General features: G+C 36.1%; 2 pseudogenes; both read left to right on the top strand.

Moving 5' to 3' along the window:
• The first annotated feature begins 10,748 nt into the window (after positions 1 to 10,748).
• Positions 10,749 to 11,504, top strand: LOC100963263 (annotated as a pseudogene).
• A 6,540-nt stretch (positions 11,505 to 18,044) lies between these two features.
• Positions 18,045 to 19,417, top strand: LOC100962944 (annotated as a pseudogene).
• Positions 19,418 to 22,141: the final 2,724 nt, after the last annotated feature.

The following is a 22,141-nucleotide window of genomic DNA, read 5'->3' as shown; positions in this document are numbered from 1 at the left end:
TAGGTGTACGTGGCTGGCGCCTTAGCCGGTTGAGCTATAGGCGCCGAGCCAGAGGGGATTTTACTTGTATTTCTCTGATGACTAAGGATGATGAAATTTTTTCCATGTGACTGTTGGTCTGTCTTATTCAGAGAAAGTTCTGTTCATGGCTCTTGCCTACTTGTAAATGGGATTGTTTGCTCTTTTCTGGTTGATTAATTTGAGCTATCTAGTTGTCAGCTCTTTGCCATATTTGTAGCAGGCATATATTATCTCCCATTCTGAAGATTTTCTGTTTTATTTAGTTGTGGTAGCCTTAGCTATACAGAAGTTTTTAGCTTGATCATGTTCCATTTATTTATTTTTGGTATTTCTACAATTGCCAAAGAGGCCTTCTTCATAAAATTTTTCCCCAGGACAATAACAACAATAAGTCTTTCATACTTCTAGATTTTTTATTTTTTCTTGTCATAAACTTAAATCTTTTATCTAGCTAGAGTCAATGTTTGTAAGTTATGAGAGGTCCAGCTTTAGTTTTCTAATTGTGGAAAATGAATTCTCCCACCACCATTTTTTAAATAGAGATTCTTAACCCCAGTGTATACTTTGTTTGAATTGTCAAATATCAGATGACAATACATGACTGGTTTAATCTCTAGGTTTTCTATTTTATTCCATAGATCTACGGCTCTATTTGCATGCACAAGTACCATGCTGTTTTGACTTATTGTGTAATCAGAAATCTGGTAATGTGATAATTCCAGATTTATTTTTATTTCTTAGAATTGCACTGGCTAGTTGAGTTTTTTTTCTTGTTCCCTATGAAATAAAGGACTATTTTTTCAAGTTATTCAAAGTATGACATTAGTACTTTGATGCAGATTGCATTGAATCTGTATATCATTTTGGGTATTATGGACATTTTAACAATGATGATTCTTCCCAGCTATGAGCATTGTATGTTCTACCATTTGTTAACATCTACTGCTATTTCTTTTCTTAGAGTTTTGTAGTTCCCTCTGTAGAGATCTTTCATGTCCTCTGTTAATCATATTCCCAAATATTTCATTTTCTTTGAAGTTACTGGGAAAGGTATGGTGTATTTGATCTGATTCTCAGCTTGACTGTTATTAGTGTATATGAAGACTACTGATTTGTGGACATTGATTTCATATCTTGAGATGTTACTCTATTCCTTGATCACTTTCAGGAGCTTTGCAGTTGAGTCCCTAGGGTTTTCTAAGCATAAAATCATATCATCCCCAAAGAGTGAGAGTTTGACCTCTTCTGTCCCCATTTGAATACCCTTTATATCCTTCGCTTGACTGATTGCATTGACGAGCACTTTCTAGTATTATATTCAATATTAGTACTGATAGAGGATATCCCTGTCTGGCTTCAGTTCTAAGTGGAAATGCTTTTTATTTTACTTAATTCAGTATGATATTAGACTTGGGTTTGTAGTTACATGGTCTCTATAAATGAATACTATGGAATACTATGCAGCATTTAAAAAATGGAGATTTTTACCTCTTTTATGTTTACATGGATGGAGCTGGAAAATATTCTTCTTAGTAAAGTATGTCAGGAATGGAAAACAATATATCCGATGTACTCAGTACTACTATGAAACCAATTTATAATCACTCACACTTGCATATGAAAAATGAAACACAACTGTAGTCTAGGATGAAGGAGGGAAGGAGAGGGAGAGTGGAGGAGTCGGTCAATAGAGGGAGGGTTAGTAGGGGGACCACACCTATGGAGCATATTGTAAGTTCAAGTTGTATCTATCAGGTGTAGAACACAAATGTCTTAATACTGTAATTGGGTAAATGGGGTGAAGGCTATGTTGATTAGTAGGGTGTAAGCACTCCAGTCCATACAAATAATCAACACATTGAATCCCATAATGGCATAAATGTATTTATGATCTATGTACAAATGATTTAATAAAAAAAAGAAAAAAAAGTCCCACCTATGCCTGTTTTCTTAAGTGTTATTGTCATAAAAGGATGCTGAGTTTTGTCAAATAAATTTTCTGCATCTATTGAGAGGATCCTGACACTGCCCAACCGGCAGGCGGTGTCGGGGAGTTCGTGATCCGCGTATGAGAGAGAGAAGGAAAGGGAAAGGGTGAACACAATCACACAACCACTCATACAGTATAGGGAGAAGGCTGAGCCGAAGCTGTTTATTTGGGATCAGTACAATCTTATATAGGGTTAGTACAGGGGGAGTGGTTATGCTGTTCTGACGGGAGGGGCCCTGCGCTGTGCTCTGCATTTCTGTCTCAGTCTTACAATGTAGCTACTTCTATCCTGTTTACTTACCAGCACTGGTCTCTTTATAGGCCTTTTCACGTGGGGGTTGCATTAGCCTAGCACTTCCTCTTACGATGTAGTTTAATATTTCTGTTAACCCTTACAGATCCTGTGGTTTTTATTTTTGGGTTTATTTATGTGGTGAATTATGTTTATGGAATTACATACATTGAACCAGTTTTGCATCTCTGGAATATATTCCACCTGATACACACACACACACACACACATATAAATATATAAAATACATATATTCAATATATAAAGAATATTTTAATTCTTTATTAAATAATAACTGCACATTAATGCATTTTTGTGGGACAATGTGCTGATTTGATATACAATGTGGAATACTTACATCTAACTGATTAACATAACCGTCTCCTGGCTTACTTATTTGCTGTGGTAAAAATATTCCTATTCTATTCTTAATAGTTTAGAAATGTATCATTGCATTATGCATATTAGGTTGGATCCCCCCAAATACCCTCCCTCCTCCTCATGGCCTTCCCCAACCATTCATCGCCCTTTTCTCATGGTAAAACATAAACATAAATATAAATATATAAACATATATATATATATATATATATGAATGTTCTGTTTGCTAGGATCTTACTGAATATTTTTGAATCTAAATTACTAACAATATTAGTCTGTATTTTTCCTTTTTTGTTGGGTTATTTCCTGAGTGATATTATTTTTCTTCATAGATCATGTTAGGGAGAGTTCCTTCCTTCTGTATATTTTGTAATATATTATGCAATAAAAGTATGAGCTACTCTCAAAACTGTCCTTACCTTTGAAGGTTTGAAAGAATTCTGTTGTGAAACTCTTTATTCCAGGACTTTTCCTTTTTTGGAAGATTTTTAGTTTCTGTTGCAATTTTGGTGCTTAATATTGGTCTGTTTAAAATTTCTAATTCTTTGTGGTTGAGATTGGGAATGTGATGTCATTCCAGGTATTGGTGTGTTTCCTGTACATTTTCAAATTACTAGGCATAGAATTTTTTGAAATATTCAGTGATAATCTTTTGTATATCTATGTTATTTGTTGTTATTTCCCATTTTTCATTCTGATAGAAGTTATTAGAGATCTTATTTTCTATTTCTAGGTAATCTATATGAAGTTTTTCTATTTCTAGTTCATCTATATGAAGGTTTATGTATTTTGCTAATCTTTTCCAACAACCAATTTTTGGTTTTTCTGATCTTCCAACAAATGGCTCTTAAGTATACAATTTAATTTACTTCTGATCTATGTTTAGTTATTTCTTCTCTTCTGCTAGGTTTGGGATTAGATTTCTCTTTCTTTTCCACCTCCTTGAGATGCTCTATTGTGTTGTTGATTTGTTCTCTTTCTGTTTTCCAGATATAGGCATTTAATGTGATAAATCTTTCTCTTATAACTGAATTTCAGTGTCTCACAAATGTTGATAAATTGTGGTTTTGCCATTGCCTTTTGTTCCCAAAATTTAATAATTTCCTCGTTTATCTCCTCCTTTACCCAGTTTTCATTCAGCATAAGGTTGTAGGTTGTTTAGTTTCCATGATTTTATGTGGGTATGAAGATATTTGTTGGAGTTGAGTTTTATTTGGTAAAGGTCTGAAAAGATGCAAGATATAATTTATATTCTTTTAAATGTGTTGATGTTTTATTTGTGCCCTAAGATATTATTAGTTTTGGAGGATGATCCATGGGCTGATGAGCAGAATGTATACTCAAATTTTATTGTGATGGAATGTTCTGTATATGTTTGTTAAGTCCATTTGTTCTAAAGTTGTGTTTAAGTCCATTACTTCTTTGTTGAATTTCTATGTGGAAGATCTGTCCAATTCTGTCAGAAGGGTGTTGAAGGCACCAGTTATTATGGTGCTGTAAGATAGCATATTGGTCAGACCAGTTAGGGTTTATTGTGCATACCTAGATTAATTAAGTTGGATGCATGTATCTTTAGGATTGAAAATTCTTTTTGTTGTATTGACCACTACATAGTGTCCATCTTTATCTTTCTTTGTTTTTGTTGATTGAAGTCCAATTGTATCTGCAGGTAAGATTGGAACCCCTGCTTTCTTACTATTTCCATTTGCTGAAAATATTGTTTTCCATCCCTTCACCCTGAGTCTTGTTTTGTACTTAGAAGTTAAATGTCTTTCCTGAAGACATCTTATATTTGGCTTGCACTTTTTTATCAAATCGACCAACCTATGCCTCTTCATTGGATAATTCAAGCCATTCACATTTTCTAAGAGAATTGATAAATACGGTGAAATTCTGTTCATCATACTTTGTGAAGGCCTGTTACTTAATTTTATCCCTCATGAATTTTGGAAGTTAGGCTCTGTCCTTTAATTTCTGGGTGACTTTACTTATGTGATAGTCAATTATTATGATCAGTATTAAGACAAGTTCTAATACTTTCTGCAGAGCTGGTCTTGTAGTGAATTTTCTCAAAGTTTGCATGACAGTAAAAAAGTTGCCTTCTCCATCAAATATGAAACTTAGTTTAGCAGAATGCTGAATCCTGGGATGAAAATTGTTCTGTTTAATAAGTATAAAGACAGATGAACACCCCCTGCAGCTAATCAGTCTGCTGTCATCCTGCTATGTTTTCCCCTTGAAGGTAAGAAGATGCTTGTGCCTGTCTACCTACAGAATTTTCTCTTTCTTTTTTACTTCGGCTAGGTGAATTACAATGTATTTATCTTTGTTTGAATTTAATAATACTGGGGTTCTAAAACTGTCTAGTATCTTTATGTCTGGGTCTTTTGTAATACCTCAGAAATTTTTCACCATGACATCTTGAAATATAGCTTACATGCTTTTAGAACTCTTTGCTCCTTTAGGAATCCCTATGATTCAAATATTTGTGCCTTTGTAGTAGTCCCGTAGCTCTCTCAGAGAAAGTTCTGCTTTTATTGTCTTCTTTTCTGTCTTTTTGATTAGGTTAGTTTAAAACTCTTGTCTTCAATTTCCCAGCTTCGCCTTCTCTATTTTCTATTCTACAGTGTTTAATCTCCTTAGGTGCCTCTTTCAATTCCTTATATTCTTCTATATATTTCCTAATCATGTGTAGATCCTTGGTAATTTTGTCTTTAATTTCACTAATTTCTTCAGATAGTTTTTGAACTTCTTTATCAATTTCTTTTTTCATTTTTTCTTCACTTTCATTCTTCTCCCTTTCCATCCATGTCCTGGATTCTATTTCAGTAACTTCAACAATTTCTCTGTGGATGGTATTTTCAACTGTATGTCTTTGTAATCTCTCGGGGAGTAGATGCATTCTAATTTTTCATGTTTCCAGAGTTCTGCTGGTTTCCTCTCATGTATCTTTTTAATTTATTTATATATTCATTACACCTTTTAAGCTGGAACATTAGGTTCTTCTTCTACAGTTATTGAGACATAACCTATTTGGGGACCCTTAGGCAGCACCCCAAAAACATGTTTGGAAACTAAAATTGGCAAGTTGAAATCAGATGCAAAGGTCCCAGGATATGGAACTTGCCACCTCTTCACAAATTGCTCTTTAAATATGCTGCAGCTTATAAATTAGGTCCTTCCCATACACAACTTCCCTAAGTTCCCATTAAGGGCTGCAGATGTGGGAGTTCTTGCAGGCAAGACTTGCTTTCTTTAAGTTTAGTAGATTGAGGATTGAGTCTGGACCTCCGAGTGTTGCTACTAGGCTAGGGGCAGCTTCATTTTAGGAAGCCAAATTATTCCTGCTTGAGTATCAGTTCTCACCCTCTGGCCAGTTAAAAAGAATTGTGCTTTTATGCCAGTATTTTGGTCAAAATAGACTTGAACTGTCACAGCCCCTGCCTTTGGCTGGGGGAAGGAAATAGTGGTGCACCCAGATCTTCCAGCCAGGCTCCTTCCCTGAACAAGAAAACTCCATGTACAAACAAATTCAAATTCAAAAAGCCCTATTTTGCTGTAATCTTGAGCACAGTAGAGAGGAAATGCCTCAGCTGCATTCTGTGCCTGGGGGAGGAGGATCTGCTGTCCACTGTCCATTTCCAGGACCTTCCCAGGACAGGATTGTCCAAGGAGAGTCCTGTGTGTCTCCAAGTCTACAGGCAAGAAGCTGAAGTCTGAACTCCTGGAATACTCTACCAGGCACAGACTCCAGACAGAATCACTTCAGATGGCTGAGAGAGTTACCCTCTAGCAGGGAGGAGATCCAGAAGAGACCCCGCCTCATCAAAGTTAGTGCAGCCAACATACATTCTCCTCCTGCAGCAGGGAGTGTCACCACTCAGTTCACTGAGCCACACACAATGCAGCCAGCCCTCAGAATTCCCCTCAGACATGTGTGGAAGAAGGGCTGGTTTCGCATTTTTAGACAAGGGTTTGATCAGTGTGGTGACAGAGAAAGTGGCCTATGGCCTCTGTAATGCTTGTTTTTAGTTGGCTGCTTTGAGGGCTCTATGTGCTCCAAAGCTCCTTCACCTCTCTAGTGCCTGGGGGTGGGGTAGTTCCATCAGGTTGTCTGATCCTGGCTAATATTCCCACTCACCTGGGTGTTGGAAAGCTGACCTCTGCAGGAGGCATTCTGTTGTGCAAACAAATAAAGGGGGGAGCTGTTGCACAAACAATGAATGGGGGGAAATGGGCTGTGGGCAAAATGCAATTAGGGCCAAAATTTGTTCACTGTTTTGCCAGGCAGGATGGGGACACAGAGGTAGAAATTCCCGGATGCATGAAAACTGGGATTTCATGTCACTTTCCTATGGAGTAAAAGAGCCAATGTTCGTTGCTCATAGAGAATCCATGGATAGCCTCCTGGGTGGGGAAATGGTCTCCCTTATCCTTCTACTCTCTGAGCTCCCTCAGTCTGGTCCACTGTATAACTGCTTTTTGTTTTCTGTCTCTCTTCCTCTCATCTTCATCCTTGCAGTTTGTCTCAGTGGGGATGCTGAGAACTTAGATTTCTTCTTGTGCTAACACCCCTAATTTCAATCACTTCCAGTTAACTGCAGGCCAATTTCTCTTACTCTCGATGGAGATTCTCATAAAATCTGCCTCTAGTCAGTCATCTTGCCTCCTAGGTACAACACTATTTAAAATGTACAAGAGAAAGGAAAAAGTCTAAGTAAAGAAATAGAAGTTATAAAAATGAATCAAATGGAAATTGCAAAACTATAAAATATAATAACATAATAAAAACTCAGTAGCTGGATTTGTAGTAAAATGGAGATAATAATAACACAGAATCAGTAAGCTTTGGGACAGATCTGTAGAATGTACTCAATATGATTGACACAGAGAAAAAAAAAATATCACCTAAGTTGAAAAGAGTGTCAGGAATTTGTGGAACAATAACAAAATATCCATCAGTTGTATGAGTTTAGGAAGGAGGAAAAACAGAAATGAACTAAAAGCGTATTCATATAAAAACTCAGTAAAAATTGGTGAAAAGTCATACATTTAAGTGGCTTAGCTACCCCAGAGAAAGATATGCCAGACACACCATAATTAATCTCAAAAATAAAAGAAAAAGCATTAATGTAGTTATAGAAAAGAACACCTGACATGTAGAATTATTTCATTAGAATCATAATACTTCTCATTACAAACCATGGAAACTAGAAGGAAAGCAATTCTGAAGGAAAGGAACTATTGATAGTAAATTGTATATCTAGCAAAACTATCCTATAGGAATAAAGTGAGATAAATACATTTTCAGACAAAAAACAACTAACAGTTTGTTTTTGGTAGACTTACCTTTAAAGAATGGCTAAAGGAAATTCTTTATACAGAATGAGGTGATAAATGATAAACGAAGGACTTTTATATCATTAGAAAGGAATAAAGATAACAAAAAGAATATAAATATGATTACAAACAATAAATTATAATTCTTTTTTGAATGTTATAAATTATATTTGATGATAAAATAAAATTTCTAAACCATCTAATACTTGAAGCCCTACAAAATCTTAACCCCCTGCCACATTGTCTCCCTGAACTCATTTCCAGCCACTGCTACTGTGACTCATTTTGTTCCAGTCACACTGTCCTCCTAGCTGTTTCTTGAATACATCAGGGGTTCTCCTTCCTGAAGACTTTGGCATTCACAATTACTTCTGCTTGGAATGTTCTTCCTTCAAACATCCACATAGACATTGTTCATAAATCAGTTTGACAACACTCCTAGTATTCTCTATCCCCATTTCTTCCTTTATTGATACCCTTGCAAGAATGTCAGCTCCATGAACACAGAGATTATTGTCTTTTTGTATTCCCAGTGCCCAAAACAGTGTGTGATATATAGCAGAGACTCATAGGATGTTTGAATGAATGAATGAATTCATTAGCAAATCTAAAACTTTTCTCTCAGGGAAGTTGTGGTGGCTCATACCTGTAATCCTAGCACTCTGGGTGGTTCAGGCAGGTGGATTGCTTGAGATCATTAGTTTGAGTCCAGCCTGAGCAACAGCAAGACCCAGTCTCTAAAAATAACCAGATATTGTGGTGACTGCCTACAGTTTCAGCTATTCAGGAGACTGAGGCAAGAGGATCACTTGAGTCCAAGAGTTTAAGGTTGCTGTGAACTATGACACCACAGCACTCTATCAAGGGTGACAAAGTCAAATTTTGTCTTAAAAACAAATCTTTTCTCTCTTTGAACTCCAAGAATAATTTAATGCTACATATAGAAAAGCATTCATATCACTCATTTTTGTAGGCTGACAAAAAAATCATCAAGTCTACAGGATACATGAAGATGGAGAGTATTTATAAATTCAAATTCATCACAATTCATAAGCACTTTATTTTCCATCCTGCTGATTTATCACCTATTTATTGAGGACCTACTCTGTATCGAACTTTATGTGTGAAACTCATTTAATACTTGCATCAAACTTATACAATGTTTCAACATTACCAGCTTTTACTCCAACATTATGCACATTGAAAAATGCAATATTAAGCTCCTGACATCATTTTAGAAGAAGAAAAAGTAAGATTAAAAGCTAGCCAGGAAGAACAATAAATATGAAAATGGATTGTAGGATATTCTTCAATTTCAGAAAAATTAAAATGTTCTAAAATTTGAGGCAATATGTTATTAGCTCCCTTTTGTGTATAAATAAACTAAAGCTTAAACAGTTAAAGCAACTTGCATTGAATCATATAGCAAAATAAATAGCAGAATTCAAACATAGGTCTACTGGACTCTGACACCTATGGTGCATCCACTTATAATTCCCTACTTCCCAGAGGTTATTGCAGTAGTTTTTTGGCGGATTTGTTACCACACTATAAAAGACATATTTGAGGGGCAGTATAATACCATAATACATTGAGAATAAGTCTGGCATTTAGAAGATGAGGGCCAGAAAGGTGAAATATTCATACAATGAATGCAACCAGTTCTATTCAACAATGAATTGTAAAAAAATAAAGAAGAAGAAGAAGAAGAAAAAAATCCCATGGCTAAATAATCAACTGCATTTACTGACAGCCCACTGTGTGACAGGTGACAGGGCTGGGCTAAGAATTGGAAATTAAAAGATGAAAAACATCTGATTCTTAATCTCAGCAAATTTATAGTGTAGTAGGAGACAAAAACAATCATTTCTCACAATTAATAATTCATTAAAATTATGTATAAAGTGGTATATGGATTAAGGAAAGAGTAAAGAGGATAAGTCAGGAAAGGTTTCATGGAGGGGATGACCTCTGAGCTGGGTGTTGAAAGGGAGGTAGTATTTAAAGAATAGGGGACAGCATGTGTGAAGGCATGAGATGTGAAAGGCCATGTCAAGGAAAACAGTTATATGTACTGGCTGAAATTGCAGCTGCAGGGTTTAGCTGCTTTTGTTATTTCTTAGCTGTGGATCTGAAGATAAACTTCTTAACCTTTCCATGCCTCAGTTTCCTCCTATATAAAATAAGGATAATAATAATGATGATAATCATGATAATAATATGGATAATAAAACACAGTAAGAAGAAGAAAAAGAAGGCTGCAATTTCAAGTCGTGATTCAACATCTATCTCATAGGATTGATAGGAGAGTAAATGAATTAATACATGTGAAATATTTAGGATGGTATCTAGTACACAATAATCCTCCAGGTAATATAAAGTGTTAGTTATTTTAAAGTAAGAGATTTATTTTGTTGCACTGTTTATACCCTCAGCAAGGCTCTAATATAGATGCAAATAGGTAGATGTCAATATAGAAAGATATAGACATCCACATATTAGCCAGGAATAGTAGTTTATACCCATATTCCCAGTTATGCAGGAGGCAAGAGGCTGAGGTGGCAAGATCACTTGAGGCCAGCCTGCTTCCCTGAGTGATACTAGGTGAGATATAAAAGACCTTTTTTCTCAAGAAAAGAAAGATGTTGCAATTGAAAGAAATTTTAAGATGATCTCTCCAGCTGGATCTTTGTCAGTGTGTGACTGTGCACTCAGTCGGGCACCATGGCAAAGCAGGACAATTGAGTGGCCTATCTGAACCCAATAGCAATGGTCAGATCAAGGGGTCCAATCCAGTCTTTATGTCCAACGATCCAGGATTATCTGAATCGACTAAGGCCTACCTGGGAGGAAAAGAAAGAGCAACCAGAAAAGAAAAAGAAAGCTCCCAAGGATTTAGCTTAATTTGAAGAAAAAAGGAATGAGACTAGAAAAAAAGAATCAGAAAAGCACAGGGAGAAATTGTTAAGTGGAAATGTTCACTTATCCAGAAAAAAAAAAAAAAGACAAGAGAGAATAAAGAAAAGAAGAAATCTGGTATGTATTCAACTTCTCCTTCATCGAGCTCAGATTCTTCCAGCAGTTCTTCAGATTCTGAAGATGAATATAAGAAACCATGAAAATGGAGAAAGGTAAAGAATAATCATTTACATAAATCTTCTGAAAGTTCCATGTTGGAAACTGAATCAGAGAATAAGGATAGTGCAAAAAGGAAAAAGAAGTCAAAGGATATAACTGAGAAAGAAAAAAACATTAAAGGACTCAGCAAAGGAAAAAAAAAGAAGAAAGATGTGTACTGAAGATCAATATTTATCATATGAATCCTTATCAGAATCAGATTACATTGAAGAGATGTGAGCAAAAAAGAAGAAAAGCAGTGAATGCGAAAAAGCAACAAAAAAAAAAAGAAAAAAAAAACATAAGGAACACATTAAGAAGAAGAAAAAGAAGTGTGCAAGTTCAAGTTCTGATTCACCATAACATTAAGAACAAATCAAGATTCCCTTCTAAAAGAAAGCACAATGTCTAAGGAAATTGCAACTGTGAAAACTACAACATATGTACTAACAGGCATGAATTTTCTTGTTTTTAGGATTATGACTGGACTATTGAGTAGCCACTCAGAGTCTACTGTGTGAAAGGGGTATAATTATTGCCTGCTGTTTGAACATGTAGATTTTCTATTGCAGTGCTTGATAACTCTAGGAGTTAATACATTGCAGTGGTATTAGTGGTTGAGATATAGTATTTGGTAATAAAATTAATATTTTTACTAGAAATGTACAATGATAAATTAAGAGAAATTGAATATGGGTACATGTTTAAGATGTAATCAGAAATGACCAGATGTCTCTCATTAAAATTTTTAACAAGATTTTTAACCCCTAACAAATAGGGATTACATTGATATTTTGAAATCCTTACTCTGTAGATAAGTGTATTTAAAATTTTTCCCTTTGTATACATTTTATTTATCTGGGAAAGCAGCTATTAGGATTGGGGATTGATTTGCTTCTCTTTAACTAATAGGATAGAGTGACTTTGATCCTCATACATCCTACATTTGTGGATAGAGTAGCCATGTTTTATGGGGAGATCAGAAGTAGATACCAGTGGTTTTACCCTTTATTGGGCTTAGTGACATCCTTGGAGTCTATTTTATGCTGTTTTGAGTTAATAAGAGCAACAGGCCTTTGCGGCATTAGAAAGCTTTCAAAATTTGGGGATTTACCTCCACTTGAATAATACTGAATTTTCTTTTAGTATTAGAATGTGTCATGTCATTTGAATTAACTTTGATTGTACTTTGGCTTTAGATTGGAATCATTTCAAATGGACAATGCTACTTTTTGAACGTGGTAGCTAAAAATTCTAAAATGCATGTTTTATACACTTAAGTTTTAACTAGTGAAAAAAATTTTATGTAACCACTGATAGTTACTTTATTTGTTTTGTCTGAATTTTGTTTAGGATGTGATGTTTGGCTTTTGTTAACTTCTTACCTTACTGTTTTAAGTTCATGGTTATGTTTAATGGCACATTTGCCATCATATTTAGCATGTAAAAAGCAGGATCTTGATTTTTTTTGAACAGCTTCATACTGAAGCTAAAACTTACTATAAACAAGTTGAGTGGTAGGCCTGACATTCTGTGTCTTGTTAAATAAAACTTTTGCCAGAATCTAAGTAAATACAATGTTTCAAATGTTTTTGTCTTTGTATATTAATGACAAATGATAACACGATAAATTTAAGAAGTGAGAATTGAATTCTTGCTCTTTCTTTTTATATTTTAGTAAGATCTGTGCCTCACATCTCCTGCTGAATTTTTTACTAAGAATGCTAAATGGAATTAATAAATCATTTTCTTTGTACAGCTTTATATAATCAGGTACCAGGAAATATAATTTGATGTACAATTTTTCCTATTATAAGAGGGTGTGCTAATTGTAGTGGTATATGCACAGAATGTGTTGGCATGACATCAGGCTGAATAAATAGTTATTTTAATTAAAAATAAATTTTAAGATGTGTGACTTAACCAAAGCTTGAGTTGATGAGAATAAAATGGAACACTAGTACAGTGTTCAAATCACAAATAACACTTTCTCAGATATTATGTGCCTAGCTGTTATACTATAGTAACTGGGGAGCTATAGATAAATCTTATGTAAATGAGTGGTATTATCAGATTTCTGTTGTTAGACTACTATGAACTCTAATGATGGCCTGGAAAGGAGAGATTGAACATAGGGATTCTAGGTGGAAAGTGGCTTAAGAGATCCAGGATAAACTGATAGTATCTAAGCTCAAATAGTGCCAGTTAGAGTGCCAAAAAAGGGATGAATTTGTGATGGAATTATAATCAAGAAGACTTAGTTATTGACTGATCGGGCATAAATTGGATTGGAGAAATGTGAAGGAATAGGGGAAGTTAAGAATCCAGATCTAGAAGCCTATTGACACGTATTCAATGCTCTTACCATTTCTCTAAGCTATTTAGTTTTTCCCACTTCTGGCATTAGCTTTTGTTGGAACTCTTCCATAGCACAGAGGCCTGTTCTATTTACAGAATATCTTGTGTATCCTGCTTGTCTTCATTATTATACTAAGGGACTTTAAGGTGGGAGCGCAATTTCTTTCTTTATGTCTAGGAAGCTCATTTATAGAAGCATCCCTAGAAGTTGGTCATACCCTACTTAGGAGCTCCTATGGCCCTTGAGTGCTCTGGACATGGGTACAGGGATTTAGGAAGGTACCTAGAGACCTCTACCACCTAATGGCACAGTTCTCTGGGATCTACTTCTGTGTCTCTGTGGGAAATCTCTGTAAATAATGTGATTCCAGCCAACCTGAGTGCTTTGCCCAAACAGAGAGTTCCATTTCTCCACTCCTTCCATTTCTCATGTTTGTCTATTTCAAGGGAAATGTGATCTGGACCCTTCTGATTCATTTACACTTAAATCATCCAAGGGCTCTGTTGTAAGAGTGAATTTAGCTCCAAAAATGTCTTATAAGCTTTGGTTATAATACTCCCTAAGATGTTGTGAGCTAGAATTTTTTTTTACTCCCTTTTTCCTGAAAAAAGATGTTGTGACTTTGCCAGGAGTAAATGTATTTCTAACCTCAATGGGGTCATGTTTGATTCAAGAGTTAAAAATGATGAAGTTCAAAGGCCCAAATGCATTCTTCAAGAATTGGCAATAATGAATCTCAGGGGATGAGATAAATGATAAATTTAGGAGAAACTGGGTGAGGATGTGACAGGAAGCATTCATTCTATCCTTTTAACTCAGTGCCTCAAAGTCTCAGGACTTTTGTCCCTTAACTTGGAAAATGGAGTTATGAGACAGTAAACTCCTACTAGGCACCAGCATAATTAGGCATAGAAGACAACTACCATTTTGAACAAGCACCTGATAGTTTACAGAATACTTTTCATGGTCTTTATGTTCACATAATCCTCCAAGAGCCCTGTGGGCTGGGAATCCATATTATCCAGAGGAATATTATGAGGTTCAATGGAGGTAATGTGACATATCTAAGGCCACAGAACTGACGTATAGCAAAATCAAGAATTATCTTTAACTTCGGACTGCATTGAGCTGCGGATAAATAAGATATGGCAATTTAACTTGGGTTTCCAATAGTTGAGGTGACTATGGCAGAGTTCCTATCCAAGAAGTTCTCCTTTATGCCTTTATACTCAAAATTGGTACTTTTTTTCTTGGATCCGCAATGGGAAGTTTGTTAATTCCTCTCTTAGCACATGTCTAATATTTTCCCTTAGTTTTATAGTTATCTGTGTATTTATCTTATAACCTTCCTACTCATTATTCCCCACACTTCACTAGATATGAATATCTCAGAGGCCGAAATGTATCCTACTCATCTTTCTTCCAGTGTCTAGTTCAGAGTCAGGCATAGGTAAGGTAATCTCTCAAGTAAATGTTGAGTATAAGTACAGAGATTGGATATGTGAGCATGTATAGGAATGAATGTGTAGGTTGGTGTGTGTATGTGTGGGTATGGAAGATAAATGCATTCTAGAGGCACATAGATTTTGGTGGAGGATGAGCGTATTTATGTGTATTTAAAAAATGTGGAGCAGCATATGCCCAGATGTTATTCTGCAAACGTGCTTAGAGGTGAGACCTGTTTTAGCCTGGGACAGGATAAGAAGACCTTGTTGTGCTTACTGAAATTGTTCCTTGACAAAACCAAAAGGCTTTTATGGCTACTGCTCAGTTCTGCTGTGTCCAAAAGGCCAACTCTAGAGATATTTTTATTCTCTGCTGGTGCTCCACAGAGGAATGGATCATAAATACAGGAATCCTCAAAAATGAAGTCAGTAAAATTCACACTTGAAGCCCCTCACTTTCCCTTTCTGTGGTCTTTTGTGCCCTCCTTCTTTACACTAAACTCCTAAGGCCTTCAAGTCAGAGCAAGTTCCCTTGGAAGAAGGAAGATAAATAATAAATATGATCAGGCAGATAGAGACCCAAGGCCTTCCTTTCAAAACTGAAGACTCACAGGTTCTTCCTGGCTATGGATAATTTTCTGCCACCAGTGTCCATTTGCTACAGAAGAATTTAGACATTTTCTAAAACCTTTGACCTCTGGGAAATATTTCAAATGGACTGGGAATATAGAAGTTGTGAAATAGGAACTCTCTTTTTAGCATCACTAAATCTATAAATCTATTTACAATTGGAACTATATTTTCTACTTTTCCACCTGTTAAAATAGAGAATTTTTTTTCTTTTAAGGCCATTTTTTTAACCTGTATTTTCAATTCCAACTTTTCTCATCTTATCAAAGACTTCACTTCCTCACTTTCTACTCATGCCCTCTCTCAAATATTTTTCTCTATTGGATCATTGTCATCATCCTGTAACATCTTTCAATTACAAAAACATTTTTTATTGATCCTACATTCCCCTTCAGTTATACTTTCTAGTTATTTCTCTATTTCATTTATCAAAACTTTTCAAAAGAGTCATTTGGAAGTCTGTCTGTGTTTCTTCACTTGGAGGTTATTCCAAAAAGAATTCTACTGAAAGTGTTGTCACTTGTAGCGGTAAGGGGAAACTTGACCTTTTCCTAGAAAGTTCACTGAATGATCAACTCATAATTAAGACAGATTAATAAGAGAAATGTTTATTTCCAAATACTGTGTGCATGGGAATAATCACAAGAGTAATTACCCAATGCCTCAGTGTAGTTCAGGTATTATACACGCTTTTAGAGAGGAGGGGGAAATGAAGACTACGCACAATTCTGTTCAAGGGTAACAAATAGTGCTAAGGAGGACAAATAGATGAAGGACACTGATTGACTTGTGAATAAACCTAAGAGACAGGTGCTATGTTTTAAATGATTTGGGCCAGGTATACTATCAACTTTGATTTTCTTTCCTGCAATGTATTGATATAACAGGGATATGAAAGGAACTGGATTGTCCCCTTTGATCTTCTGATCAGGTTAGTTAGGCTTATGACAATAGAAACACCTTTCCAATGGACAATAAATCTCTAAAAGCCTCAATTCAAAACATTCCTTATACCAAATAGACAGATTTTGGGGTAAAATTCCCTGATCTCCTATTTCTTAATGTTTTTTTTTTTTTTTTTTTTTTTTTTTGTAAAGGCTGCATAGCATTCTGTTATATATGTTTACCACTTTTTATTTTTATTAATTCATCTGTCAATATACACTTAGGTTATTTCCAAATCTAGGCTACTATGAGTAGTACTGAAATAAAATAGGAGTGCTAATATCTCTTCAAAACCCTGAATTCCAATCTTTTTTTTAAATTTCAGATTAATATGAACTTATAAAAGATTAGATTAGATCATTGGGATTTCTTAGGCAAAGTTCAAGTTATAGTTGAGCCCACCTCCCCCACTCTTGCATTTAATTGTGTTTTTCTCTCATATGGAAGAATAGTTGTTTATCTACTGGTTTAATATTAGTATTTCATACATCAGATACTTGCTTTTCCATTCTTGAGGCACTTTACTAAGAAGGAGGTTCAGCAAAGTAAATACAAAAGATGTACAGTATCCATCTTTTATGGCCTAATAGTATTCCATGGTATAAATGTGTCTTGTGATTGTGAATTGTGCTGTGATAAATTTTTTAGTGCAAATGTTCTTATGATAAAATGATTTTCTACTTCTGGGTATATATCTAGTAATGGGACTGTGGGATCAAATGGAAGGCCTACTTTTAGCTCTTTGAGGATTTTCCATATTTCTTTCTATATTCTACTTATGTGCTAGATGCTTTACTTACATTATCACATGAACTATCACAAAAAATTTCCTGGGCAGTAAATATTACCAACTATTTTACAGAGGTGTGAACTGAGTCTTGGATAAATAAGGTGACATTTCTGAGTTTACCTAGCTAAAAAGCTAAACCTAGATTTAAACATAATTTAAATTACATTTAAAGTCCACACACTTTCTACTACCACAAAGTTATGTAAGTATGGTCAGTAGCATAAATGTGAACCAAGAATTCTGGACTATAGCCCTGGCTTTGCTATGAAACCTTGAACAAGTCATTTTAGTACTCTAATCTTCACCTAACCCCAGTAAGAATAGCCCACATCAAAAAGTTCAAAGTGGCCACACATGGTGACTTATATTTGTAATTCTAGCACTCTGGAAAGCTGAGGCAGGTTGATGGCTTGAGCTCAGGAGTTTGAAACCAATCTGAGCAAGAGTGAGATCCCATCTCTAATAAAAATAGAAAAACTGGCTAGAGATCATGGTGAGTGCCTGTGATTCCAGCTACGCAGGAGGCTGAGGCAGAAAGATTGCTTAAACCCTAAAATGTGAGGTTGCTGTGAGTTATAATATCATGGCACTCTACCTAGGGTAACAGAGTGACAATTAGTCAAAAACAAAAAAAATTCCAGTGGCAGAAGAGGTTCAGCAGCTGATGTCAGATCAATATTGGTAGCCTGCCTAATGTTCTCCCTTGGTCCAGGAGCCCCTCCACTGAATTCACAATGACATCCTTTCAAGAAGTCCCATTGCAGACTTCCAACTTTGCCCATGTCAACTTTCAAAATGTGGCCAAGAGTTACCTTCCTAATGCTCACCTGGAATGTCATTACCCCTTAACTCTGTATATACATCTACATCCAAAATACTGAGTTGGTATATTCAAGGTTGAGTAGAGTACTGCTTGTGATTATTACATATTTTTATGGTCCCCTATGTTTGAACATCATGTAGAAGGATCAATAGTCAATTGTGTATTAGAATTTCAAGAATATTACCTTCCAAATGATGATGGAGAATTTTTCCAGTTCTGTTATGTTACCCACAAGGGCGAAATTTGTGGAGCAAATATACCTTTCTAGTTTTGAGCTACTTCTTTGGTTGAAGAGTTGCTTAGGATAGAAGATGAAAGAAATTCTGACATGTTGGTGATGACCACAAAAGATGGCCTTTTTCAGTTGAAAATTGAGAAAACCATAAAAAAAAAAGAAGAGTTGTTAAAGCTAATTGCCATTCTGAAAAAATAAACAGTCCAACTTTGAGAACAAGTAGAAAGACTGGAAGGAGAACTTAACCATGAGAAAGAAAGATGTGACCAACTGCAAGCAGAGCAAAAGGGTCTTACTGAAGCATCATAGTACTTAAAAGTGGAAAACGAAGAGTGTAAGAAGAGATACAGTGATGCTACATCCAAAGCTCTATAGCTTGAGGAAGATACTACATCAGTGACACATAAAGCAATTGAAAAGGAGACTGAATTAGACAGTATAAAAAACAAACACAGGAAGGCACAATATGAAAGAGAACAACTTGAATGTCAGTTGAAGACAGAAAAGGATGAGAATGAACTTTATAAGGTACATTTGAAGAATACAGAAATAGAAAATACCAAGCTTATGTCAGAGGTCCAGACTTTAAAGAATTTAGATGAAAACAAAGAAAGCATGATCATTCATTTCAAGGAAGAGATTGGCAGACTACAGTTCTGTATGACCAAAAAGGAAAATCTGCAAAGGACTTTAAAGATTACAACCCTCAGTAAAGAAGATACATTTTTTCTAAAGGAGCAACCTTGCAAAGCAGAGGAATAGGCTCAGGCAACTGGCAAAAAGTTATCTTTCTGACTAAAGAACTACGTGATGCTGTAAATGTGTGGGACAGAATGATAGCAGATCTACACAGTGCATGCTTGGAAAATGAGAAAGTGAAAAAGGAGATAGCTGATGCAGTTACAGAACTTAAACCAAATTCTGTGAAAAAAGATCAGGAAAAGACTGATACACTGGAACATGAATTGAGAAGAGAAGTTGAAGAGCTGAGACTACATCTTCAGATAGCTGCAGATCATTACAAGGAAAAATTTAAAGAATGCCAGTGACCCCCAAAATAAATAAATAAATAAACTTTAACACCATTCAACCACTAATAATAGTGTCTTCACAAAGAAAACTGAGAATCAGCAGAAAGTGAATAATGCTTTAGTAAACACAGATCCAGCCACGTCTGCCTCTGTGGCAGATGGAAAGCCATCACCTTCTTCAGCAGAAGCAGAATTTGATGTGATAACAAAGGGGCGAGTCTGTGAAATGACCAAAATAATTGCTAACGAAACAGAAAAGTATAATAAGTGCAAAGAACTCTTGCAGGATGAGAAAACAAATGCAATAAATATGGTGGCGAACTTGCAAAAATGGACCTGAAATGGAAAGAACAGGTGAAAATGCTGAAAATGTAAAATTTTAACTAGCTGAAGTAGAAGACAATTATAAACTTCAAGTGGCAGGAAAGACAAATAAATAAGTGGTCTGACTTCACATTTGGAAAACCTTTCGAGAGAGAAGGAACTAAAAGGGAGTGTAGAAAATCAAGCTGAAAGGAAAATGGAAGGTCATATTCCCAAAGTCCTCAGCAGGTCTTACAGTGTCTCAGCACATGCTCAGAGCAAAATGGTTACATTCCTGCACTACCAAATGCACAGCCAATTCTGCAATATAGTAATCCTTACATGACACAGGAAACAAGAGATGGAGCAGATGGTGCTTTTTACCCATATGAAATCCAAAGGACTCCTCTGACAGTCCCCTCCTGGGGACTAGAAGACAATGTTGTCTGCAGCCAGCCTGCTTGAAACCTCAGTCAGTCGGATGGCTTAGAAGACCCTGAGGATAGAAAGAAGGTGAGAATGTGCCTACTGCTTCTGATCTTCCAAGTCAGCATTTATGTAGGCATGGGACAGGCTTTTGTTTTGATTCGAGCTTTGATGTTCACAAGAAAGGCTCCATTTTTTCCTTGCTGGTGCTACTGAGGTAGTAGAATGTATTTTCCTCAGAAAGGCTATTTGGTGTCTTGAAAGGGGGTCTCAGGAATAGAAAGTTTTAGGAATTAAGGATGCCTCCCTGGCTGCCAGTTTCTTGCTATGTAATAAACCCCTGCCAGTGGATCTCAGGTCCCATTTTTCAGGATGAGTGCTTGTTGTAGCAGGGCCTCTCTTGCACTTTCTGCCTGGATGCCCTGTTGAGACCTATGAGAAAAAATAATCATGGTTTGTCCTTTGCTTATGGCAGGGTGAAGTTGAGGGACTTTCCAATTATCATCCCTTGCCCTATCTTGAGGTGTCAATATGCAGTCTTGGTTAATGACGCCTGGGCTATGATCACTAAGCCCTTTCCATTTATAATTCTGTGAAAGGTTGAAATTTGGTGAGGAGCATCCTGACCTCAACAAAAGGTTCTAAGTCAGTAGAAAATGGCATTTAATTGGATCTTCTTCTTTCTCTGTGTTTAGGAGCAAACAGTAGAAAAACACAGGCTCACATGTAATGGAAGCTGTCACTTTGTGATCCGAGGAAAGGTTTACACAAATAATAAATATAAAGATATAATAATTATACTGTTTTAAAGGCTACTATGAGGTTGAATTTAAATCAAAGAATATGAAAGTTCTCTGTAAATGCTCACAGCTAAAGAAATAGCAAATTTTAAAGCAAGAATATTTAATTGTACATTATAGAGTGGTGATAAAGTTAAGTCATGCAAAACCAGTGGGCATAAATTAGAATTATGTATATGCTATGAACAGAGCATTGGTACATGTCACACAATAGCAAGTCCAATTGTCTATAATATATTTACACCTCAATTAGTAATGTCCCCAGATTTGTGGATCCCTAAATGTCTCTGGGTATAATCCCTTTGAATGAAAAATGGATACTCTATAGTCACAAGTTTGCCCATTGTATGTGGAATCATAGGTAGGGAAATTAGACAAACTCATAAAATGTTCCTGACACAACTATGAACAAAATTAGAATGGTTTTACAACTTAAATTAAATTATATGAGAACTTACAAGACAGGAGCAAGATGGCTAACTAAAGGTAGCTTTCACTAGAAAGACCCACACAGAGGGGATAAATTGTACTAAAGTCAACTCAGAATGGTTAAAATTGTGGTGGTAGATCTCAGGAAAAAGAAACTGAAGGGTTCAGCAACCCCACTGAAACAAACTCTAAGGACAAAGATGAGAAAGAAGAAGGGAGGAAACAGGGCAATTCCAAACAGATCAGACTCAGAGGATCTCAGAGGCAAATAGAAGGGTAAGAGGAATCTTTTCTCCTACTCAGAGATTCTCTGCCAGCAGGGAACTGAAGAATTTCCATCCCTACAGGGGTAAGCCACTAGGAAACAAAGACCTAGATTTCTTGCTCTTAGGTGTATCTTCATATGTGTTCCCCTGCTGACTGAGAGAATAGGGAGTAATTTTGGCTGGTGGCTAGAGCCTATTCTCCCTTTTCCATATGGTTACCAAATATATGACCCACTGCTGACATCTTTTTCATTCTACATAGCCTCAAACAGCTTGGAAGGGATCCTCCATTCCCAGGCATCAGAAAAGCAAAGAAACTTTAAACTCTATCCAGCTTCCATAGTGACCACAGAGCAAGGATTACAGGGGCCATTTTCTCTCACACCAGCAACTGGCAGGGTTCACAGCCAGTAGGCCACAGAAGGGAAGGAAAAAAGGCTCTGCCCCCCCCCCATTTCAAGGGAATTCAGAGAGGCCTCTACACTGTGTGGACCAGTGAACTGGGAGCTCCGAATTCT

The sequence above is a fragment of the Otolemur garnettii genome, unplaced genomic scaffold, assembly GCF_000181295.1.
Source record: "Otolemur garnettii isolate 467f Iridium unplaced genomic scaffold, OtoGar3 scaffold00206, whole genome shotgun sequence".
NCBI classification, from domain to species: domain Eukaryota; kingdom Metazoa; phylum Chordata; class Mammalia; order Primates; family Galagidae; genus Otolemur; species Otolemur garnettii.
Note: the sequence above shows the minus strand (reverse complement) of the source record. Positions and strands in the feature narration are given on the sequence as shown.